The sequence below is a fragment of the Otolemur garnettii genome, unplaced genomic scaffold, assembly GCF_000181295.1.
Source record: "Otolemur garnettii isolate 467f Iridium unplaced genomic scaffold, OtoGar3 scaffold00051, whole genome shotgun sequence".
Taxonomy (NCBI): Eukaryota; Metazoa; Chordata; class Mammalia; order Primates; family Galagidae; genus Otolemur; species Otolemur garnettii.
Window position 1 is genome coordinate 10,061,751 of NW_003852446.1, and position 10,054 is coordinate 10,071,804.

Consider the following 10,054-nt stretch of genomic DNA (forward strand, 5'->3'; position numbering starts at 1 on the left):
AAAAAAAAAAAGAAATATTTGCAGATGGAATACATCGTTTGCATGTGGGAAGTGAATAGAGCTCTAGATCAGTGGTCCTCAATTGGGTACAATTTTGCCCTGAAGTACCTTTATTGAAGTCTGGAGACATTTTTGGTTGTCACAGCTTAGGGACTTGTGCTATAGGCATCTAGTGAGTAGAGGCCATGGATATTGCTAAACATAATACAATGCATAGGACAGTCCTCCATTGTAGGACAATGGCTCTGCCACAGCATCCTGATGACCTTGAATGTGTCCATGCAGAAAAAGCTTGAAGGGAGCTTATCTGAGCCTTGAAGGATGCTTTGTGATCCTCCTGTAACATAACAGGATGGGAGGCCTGTGAAAAGTTACTTCAAGCCCACTTCCCACTTGGTTCCTTATCTCCCCTGAGAAACTGTCATGAGGCAGTTTCTCTCCCTCCCTCCCTCCTTCTCTTCCTTCCTTCCTTCACCCTCCCAGGGGTCCTCAAACGTTTTAAACAGGGGGCCAGTTCACTGTCCCTCAGACCGCTGGAGGGCCAGACTGCGGGTCCCGGGACGAGTCGGCTGCTAAGCAGGGCAGGCAGCAGCAGCAAAAACACCCAGCGGGCTGGATAAATGTCCTAGGCTGGCCGCATGTAGTTTGAGGACGCCTGCCCTAGGCAGAGTGTCATGGTATCATATTTCACAGCAAGCTCAAACTCCTGGGCTCAAGCCATGCTCCTGCCTCAGCCTCCTGGGTATCTGGGACTACAGGCACCCACTACAATGCCAGGCTAATTTTTCTATTTTTAGTAGTATGGGATCTTGCCCTTGCTCAGGCTGGTCTCCAACTCCTGAGCTCAAGCAATCCATCCTCCTTGGCATTCTCAAGTGCTAGGATTACAGGTGTGAGCCACCCACTGCGCTCAGCCATGAGGCAGTTTCTTATGGCCTCCTCATTTTAGTTGGGATATGGGACTTCTGCCCTGCCATTCCTGATATAGAGCTGTAAAACAGAAAAACACTTAGTTGCAAGCTACAACGGGCTTCTCAGCAATGGGAATCAAGGTCATCTGGCCCCTTTTGTTTCGGTGTGGGCCAAGGACAGAAAGCCAGCACATCGGCTACTATTTCTTTTGCTGTGTAAGTAATAAACTATCTGAATCTTTCTTTTATTTGAAACACAGTCTCACTCTGTCACCTTGGATAGAATGCCATGGCGTCACAGCTCACAGCAACCTCAAACTCTTGGGCTCAAGCGATCCTATTGCCTCAACCTCCCCAAACTGTCTGAATCTAAAAGTGATTCCTTCTGCTTTTGCCAACCCAATCAGTCAGATCTTGACCTTGCCTTGTCTTGTGTGTGTGGTAGATACACACAACAGTTATCCTGCCTAAAATGTCAGTAATGCTGAGGTTAAGAAGCTCCAGATGAAACAAGATTGGTTATGAGTTGATTGCTATTGAAGTGAGTGAGGAGTACATGAACAGCACAAATGGGGATCTACTATTTTGTCTAATTCTATATATGTTTAAACTCTCCATAATAAAAATTATATTAAAGATAAAAATTAGTCAACTTGCTTTATGTGTATAAAGGCAATATACATAAATGCACAAACTGGCATCTGCCAGTTCTCCCACCATCATGTATGATTGTCAGACTTCAGCTCCATCACTAAATTACATACTGTGTGTTCTTGAGCAAATATTTTAACCTCTTTAAGCCCAGTCTCTTCAACAATAAAATGAAGCTAAGGGTTTTGTGGGAATTAAACATAAGTGGTTACTAGAGTACTTTAAATAAATACCTTTATTAGACCATCTTCCTTTGTTCTTTCTGTCTGCTAGTTTTCAACACAGAAATGCAAAGAGCCCTTCTTGTTATCTGGTCAAGTCATTTTGATCCAGTAAATTGCTCTTCAAATCATTCCCTGGAAAATGTAGATGGTTCCAGTATGAAATGCTTTGTTCTGAGAGTTTGTTTGCTTGTTCGTTTGTTTAGAGATAAGGTCTCACTCTATTGCTGAAAATGGAGTTCAGTGGCATGATCATAGCTCACTGCAGCCTCAAACTCTGGGGTTCAAGCAATACTACTACTTCAGGCTCTTGAGTAGCCAGGACTAGAGACACGTACTACGACAACCCTGCTAAATTTTTAAAAAGAGATTTTAGGGAGGGCTCTCTCCTTCTTCTCTTCTCTTCTCCTCTGCTCTCTCCTCCTCTCTCCTCTTTTCTCTCCTCCTTGGTGATGCTCTGCAGCCTCCCTCCTCCACCAATAAAGACCTTTCATACAAGCCTTGGTGGTCTGTGAGATTTCTGCGGGTCGAGTTCCACCCTTTCATCTGGTGTCAGAAGCGGGATCTAATTAGGGAACGCTCCCAAAGGTAGCTTCCACCCCTTCCACCGGGTGTTAGCTCCTGGGGCTCCCTATCCTCCTCTCACACTCCTGACACTCACCAACACCGCATTGGCTTGTGTCCATCAGCCAAGGCGCTCTACCCAGCACTCAACGCCGCCTCATCCAGACTTGGTAACTAGGCAGCTGGTGCTTCAAACCTACACCCCAGATACAGCTCCCAACTTACAAGAAAAAGAAACTGTTCGTCGTGAATGGGCTACACTCTACTCCAGGCCACAAGACCTTCTGAACACCACTTCTACACAGCCACCGCTAAAAGGGCAGTCTGAGAGCAAAACTTACATCCTCCCAGCAAAAAAAAAATCATAATTGTCCTTTAGTTGGCCAATTAAAACTACGTGCCCCTCCCAGCAGGAAGAAGCTACAGAAGAGAGAACGCAACGTCCCCTATCCCAAGGCCAACCCCCTATTTTTAATATATCAAGAAGGGAGGAATGTTAGGTAATTGCTCCAGAAAAGCCCCTTCCCCAGAAAGCCCCTTCCTGCTTTCTCTAAACAACGAGTGGCCTGCTTACCTCATCTCCCTGTGCCAATTACCCGCTGCCCACCCCTAACGGCTCTGCCCGCCAGAGCAGTAACTCCTTATTGGCTATCCCACCATCCCGGCACCATTCTGAGACTTCCCTATATAAGGGTACGCTTCTCTTCTCCCTGTCTTTCCCTCTTCTCCTTCTTTCTCCTCTTCTCTCTCCTTTTTTCTCTTCTCTTTTCTCTCCTCCTTGCTGCTGCTCTGCAGCCTCCCTCCCCCACCAATAAAGACCTTTCCTACAAGAAAAAAAAAATTGTAGGGAGGAGGCCTAGCTATGTTGCGTAGGTTGCTCAGGCTCTTCTTAAACTCCTGGCCTCAAGTGATCCTCCTGCCTCTGCCTCCTGAATAGCTGGCATTACAGGCACAAGGCACCGTGCCCTGGCTTGTTCTGAGGAGTTAAAACAGCAAACCCTGGGAAGTGAGACAAAATGTATGTGATTAACTCGGTAGTTCTTGAAGGAATGATTGTGCCCTACAGAGAACATCTAGAGACATTTTGAGTGGTCATGACTTGGATAGAGACCAGGGATGCTGCTAAAAATCCTATTATGCACAGGACAGCTCTTACAACAAAGAATTATATGGCCCCAAATATCAGTAGTACCAAGGTTGAGAAACTGTGGGCTAATGTGACCAAAATTCCTTGATAAAGCTCTTCCTGAGTAATTAACTTTGTCTTTCTTTGTTCTTCTCACCCAAAACATACAGGTTATTAAAAGCATGCTCAGGAGAAATCATTCAAAATGTGATTACTCTAGCTCCATGGCCCTAATTTGTTATTCAATTCTTTATGAGAAAAAAAATCTGAGCAGTGTTCTGATTTTATTGCCTTTGAGTTTCAAATACCAAACTCGAAGCAAGCACTGATTACCTTCTTAATTAATAGGCGGTGAAGGCAGGGTATCACTTTATTTACTAGTGGAAAGGTTGTATCATCTCCTGACAGCTCCATAGTCTTTGTTTCCAATTATTATGCCAATGGGGGAGGATTGGGATGATGAGGATTCAGACACTGCTCCCCAAACAGACTCTGTTTCTCTTGTTAAAATAGCCCATCTCCATTTAGATGACACCTGCCTACCATATCATTATTAAATAGAAACCATTATGCGTAATTTGCCCTCCATCCCCTCTCTTAAGTCAGAATACTTGAGGTCAAGACCATAGTGCTCCATGTGCTGAAGGAAAAAGGTTAATGGTGGTAGTTGTGTATTCAACTGGCAAACAATAGTGAGGCCATTTCTGTGAGGTGTTTTGTGTGTTTTGGGAGGCAGTGTAGTAAAAATGTTTGAGAAGATATTAAGTGGGGGAAAATCTGCACAGAGATAGAATGGCGTAAGGATCCATGATGTGGTTTCTATTTCTTTCTTTTTTTTTTTTTTTTTTGTTTTTTTTTTTTTTGAGACAGAGCCTCAAGCTATCCCCCTAGGTAGAGTGCCCTGGCATTACAGCTCACAGCAACCTCCAACTCCTGGGCTCAAGCGAGTCTCATGCCTCAGCCTCCCAAGTAGCTGGGACCACAGGTGCCCGCCACAATGCCCGGCTATTTTTTGGTTGCAGCCGTCATTGTTGTTTGGCGGGTCCGGGCTGGGGATTCGAACCCGCCACCTTAGGTGTACGTGGCTGGCGCCTTAGCCGGGTGAGCTATAGGCGCCGAGCCTGGTTTCTATTTCTTTATTTCTCCCTACCACAACCTACCACAACAACTTTTATGAAAACCGCCCCATTCCACAGCCCAGGAAATTGATTTGGAATTAAGAGAATGAAGCCATTGCCTATTCAGTGGTTTCTCAAATCCTCAGTTCCCTCTTTCAGGAATTAGTACTAAGAGATATAGACCAAGCAAGTCAAGAGCTGAGCTGTAGGCAGAGAGTCAGAGTAAATAGAGGAAATGACCTATTTCTGGGGGCTTCTCAAAGCTTCCCTGGTTCCTGTCCTTGCTGGGGCCTGCTTTTCAGCTTTCTGTGAATTCTCTTAGGTAGCCCTTAGCATTCTCTTCCCCTCAAATCATCCTTCTGAAAGAGCTGGCTTACTGGGTGCTGTTCCTTGCAACCAAAACTATCTATGTTTGAGACAAATGTATGTATGCACATTCCCATCAAGAGACCAGACTAACATGTTGTCTATCAGGGAAAGGTCATTTAGCTATCATTTGTACTTTGTGCCTGGGAAGGTCAAGAAATGATCTTCTTCCCAAGACCAACTCATAGTGAATTCTTCTCAGAAATCCTATTGTTATAGATAGACTGCAGTTCTGATACTTTCATATATAACGTTACAATTTTTGTGTTATTATATTTAATTACTGTTTACCACATGATGTGGCCTAATTCTTTCTTTCTTTCTTTCTTTCTTTCTTTCTTTCTTTCTTTCTTTCTCTCTTTCTCTCTTTCTTTCTTTCTCTCTTTCTTTCTTTCTTTTTGAGACACAGTCTCACTCTGTCACCCTGGGTACAGTGCCATGACATCATAGCTCACAGCAACCTCAAACTCGGGCTCAAGTGATCCTCTTGCCTCAGTCTCCCGAGTAGCTGGGACTACAGGTGCCCACCACAATGCCCAGATAGTTTTTCTACTTTTAGTACAGATGAGGTCTTGCTCTTGCTCAGGCTGGTCATGAACTCCTGAGCTGAAGTGATTCACCTGCCTCAGCCCCCCAGATTTCTAGGTTACAGGTGTTAGGCACCGCAACTGGCCCCTAATTCTCATTTCTAACCTTATATTTATCTCTTGCATTGTCAGTTAACTCATCAACCAGATTTGGGAAGAGTCTATCCACTTTCCTACCTATCCTGAACCCACTCAAACTGGCTTCTGCTGCTATTGCTCCCCTAACACTGAATTGTTTCCATGTGTTTCTTATCTGCTGAGGGGCGTCTTTTAGAGTCATGAGACAAGGGGAGATTTTGCACAGCTTTCCCTCCCCCAAGGATTATTTTGCAACATCTAGACACAGTTTTGATAATCATGAGGGGAGTGCTGCTGGCATTAGTGGGTCGAGGCCAGGAATGCTGCTAAGCATCCAGCAATGCATGGGACAGCTCCACACAGTGGAGAATTATTCGGCCCAAAATGTCAGTGATGATGATATTGAGAAACTCTACTTCAGGACAGACGGGTCCTTGAGATAAGTCACACAACTTCAAAATGGGCAAGGAATTTGAATATATATTTCTTCATAGGAGACAATAGCACATGAAAAATGGTTAACATCATTAACCACTAGGGAAATGGAAATTAAAACCACAATGAGCTACCACTTTACATCCACTAAATGGCTACAATAACAATTTTTCAACCTGTAAAATAACAAGTGTTGAGGATATGGAGAAATTAGAACCCTCATACATTGCTGATGAGAATGTAAAGTGGTACAGCTGCTTTGCAAAGCAGTTTGGCAGTTCCTTGAAAAGTTAAAAGTAGAGTTACTATTTGACCCAACAATTCCACTCATAGGTAACAATTCCACCCAAGAAGATTAAAATATACGTCCACAAAAAACCTGTACATAAATGTCATAACAGCATTATTCACAACCCAAACGTCCATCAACTCATAATATGTCACAAATTGTGATATAGTGATTAAAATGAGATATTATTTGGCCATAAAAAAGGAATGAAGTAGTGCTTGCTTCGGCAGCATATATACTAAAATTGGAACGATACAGAGAAGATTAGCATGGCCCCTGCGCAAGGATGACACGCAAATTCGTGAAGCGTTCCATATTTAAAAAAAATAAAAAGGAATGAAGTATTGCTATGGATGAACCTTGAAAACACCAACTATGTGAAAGATGGCAGACACGAAAGACCACATATTATATGATTCTATTTATATGAAATGATTCTACTTATATGAAATGTCCAGACTAGGCAAATCCATATAACATAAAGTAGATTTGTGGTTGCCTAGAACTAATGGTGTTGGGGGGATGGGGAGTGACTGCTAATGAGTATAGGGTTTCTTTTTGTGGGGTGATGAAAGTGGTCTAAAGTTAAATTGTAGGGGGCGGCACCTGTGGCTCAAAGGGTTAGCGTGCCAGCCCCGTATGCCGGAGGTGGTGGGTTCAAACCTCAGCCCTGGCCAAAAACTGCAAAAAAAAAAAAAAGTTAAATTGTAGTAAGGGCACTTAAGACCATGAATATACTGAAACCATTGAATTGTACACTTTAAAATGTGAATTATGTTTTTAAAAATGCATATTTGACTCTCCTGAGTGCCTACCACAAGTAGGTGCTTGGTGAACAATGTACTAAACCTGAGGCATGAAAAACAAACACAAAAAAGATTTTTCTCTTCACATATGATGACTAGTATATTAACACTTTATGTCCAAAGAGAAACCGTAGTTATTCCCTTAAGTAGCCCCCAAGTTAACCAACCTGTGAAATTAACCAATGGTCTCCATTTCCTGCTAACCATCCTAAGAGCATTCTGAACTCTTCTGGCTGGTAGGACGCTACTTGAGAATGCCTGGGTCCTTTTGCTCCCACTATTTGAGTTGAACATTTTCCAAGAGTTAACTGAACTTTCCCTGCCAACCTATCTGTGCCCCTTGTATTTGTGATTATAATTATATAATTTAATGAAATATTATTTAAGCTGATAAGCTGTTGCAAAAGATAGTTGTTTTTAAGAAATGAAATTGTTTTAAAAAGGCAAGATACAGTTATGTGACTTTGAAAAATTGCTGTTGCACAAAAGTGCAAAAAAGCTACAATTCTGTACCCAGAGTATTTTGAAAGTGTCTTAAGTTTGCCGGGTACAGTGGCTCACACCTGTAATCCCAGCACTTGGGAGGCCCAGGCAGGTGGATTGCCGGAGCTCACAGGTTTGAGACTAGCCTGAGCCAGAGCCAGACCTCATCTCTAAAAAAGCCAGGCATTGTGGAGGGTGCCTGTAGTCTCAGCTACTGAGGAAGCTGAAACGAGAGAATTGGTTGAGCCCAAGAGTTTGAGGTTGCTATGAGCTATGATGTTACGGCACTCTATAGATGACAACAAAGTGAGATTCTGTCTCAAAAAAAAAAGTGTCTTAAGTTCTCATTCAATCTAGAATAAAGCAAAAATAGAAAGAATGGGCAATGTGTATGTGTCTACCTAATGAAAAAAAAGATAGCACAGAGCTCTAATCAGTGGCCCAATGAAAGGATTGACAAATTAATACTTTAAATCTATTTATTTATTTATTCATTTATTTTTTGGGACAGTTTCCCACTCTATCACCCTTGGTAGAGTGCTGTGGCATCAAATTCTTGGGGTCAAGTGATCCTCCTGCCATAGCCTCCCAAGTAGCTGGGACTACAGGCACCAGCCACAACATTCAGTTATTTTTAGGGCTGGGGGTCTCACTCTTGCTTGGGGAGGGGGGTGTCTCAAACTCCTGAGCTCAGGCAATCCACCCTCCTCGGCCTCCCAGAGTGCTGGGATTACAGGCATGAGTCACTGTGCCCAGCCTAATACTTTAAATTTAAATAAAATGTTTACTGTATGTATTTATCTTTTTTTTTTTTTGAAACGGAGTCTCACTCTTTTACTCTGAGTAGAGTGCTGTGGCACAATAGCTCACAGAAACCTCAAACTCTTGGGCTGAGGTGATCGTCTTGCTTCAGCCTCCCAAGTAGATGACACTACAGGCACCTGCCACTATGCTCAGCTGTTTTTTCCTATTTTTAGTAGAGACAGGGGTGTCGCTTTTGCTCAGGCTGGTCTCAAACTCCTGAGCTCAAGGAATCCACTGGCCTCTGCCCCTCAGAGTTCTAGGATTACAAATGTGAGCCACTGTGCTGGGCTCTATTTATCATGTTTCCAAGGAATCTCTATTATACCCATTTTATTTTTCAATTAACTAACTGACCTTCTGGTCCCCATTGTATAGGGTAAGTTGACTCCTACTGTGCTTCTTGGTGAGTATAACTCTCCCTTACTTTGCATAATAGAGAAATCTCTACAAACCTTTTTCATTAATTCTCCATTTTTTTGTCTTGAATTCTTTGTGTGATATTTAAGGAAGTCCTTTAATTGCCATCCTAAAGAAAGGTGCAGTAGCCACATGGAAAAGAATTTATGGGACAGATATGCACACAGGTCTTATCCATCTCTCTTGGAGACTCACATAGCTCCTTACCACTTCTGGGGAAGCTGAAGAAGAATTGTAGAAGGTTGAGTCTGCTGTCTCTGGCATCTCTAAGTGGGTCCTTCCTAGCCTTCAGATATCATCATTGTAGCTCATAGCAACCTCAGTCCTTTGGGCTCAAATGATCCTCTTGCCTAATCCTCCCAAATAGTTGGGACTAGAGGTGTCTGACACAACTCCTGGCTAGCTTTTCTATTTTTAGGAGAGACAGGGTCACACTCTTGCTCACGCTGGTCTTGAACTCCTGAGCTCAAGCAATCCACCTGCCTTGGACTCCCAGAGTGCTAGGATTACAGGTGTGAGCCACTGTGCCACCTTACTGCTAAATTGAGATTAAGTTTTATTTTTGCTAAAAAGGCATTAATGTTTGGTATGACCAGTCCCAGCAAGTTGTAAGAAACCACCTCAGCTAAGAGTTTAGAAATGCAAGTGCCATTTTTCTCTGAATAGTTCAGAATTCTCTCTTCTATCCTATTTATTACCTAGAACCAGCACATTACCTGGCAGAATGTGCTCAACATAATTATTTAATGACTGATGGTGTTAACTGATGACTGGTGCCAGGGGAAGGCAGCAAGTTTGCCACTCTGCCCTCCCCTCTGAAGGAGCTGGCAGATTTTGTTTTCAAATCCTCAGGCAAGATCACACTCCCCTTCCCCGGATTGGAGTGCCAGAGAGCCATCTCTTTCTCACGAACAGGAAGCCCTTATTTTACCATGACGACTTGGCAGCAAAGACTGGTAAAGGGAAAAGAAAAAAAATGGGACAGAGTTTTCTAGGTATCCTTGGTAGAAAATCAGAGTGTCTTCAAAGAACTGTCTCTATCAGTCAATCAACAGATATTTATTGAATTCCTACTGCATAGCAGGATCTATACAGGGCGCTCACGAGTTCCCCCTCTAGGGAATCACAGGATATAGAGGAAAAAGGGAGGGCTCTGGGATGAGACCTTGAGCTAGTCAGAATGTCAGTGTGAAAGTAT

At 43.1% G+C, this 10,054-nt stretch overlaps 1 non-coding gene across 1 annotated transcript; it reads left to right on the forward strand.

The window, feature by feature from the left end:
- The first annotated feature begins 6,560 nt into the window (after positions 1-6,560).
- Positions 6,561-6,667, forward strand: LOC111726001. The gene has a single exon (XR_002773906.1). It is a non-coding gene; the product is annotated as a U6 spliceosomal RNA (small nuclear RNA).
- Positions 6,668-10,054: the final 3,387 nt, after the last annotated feature.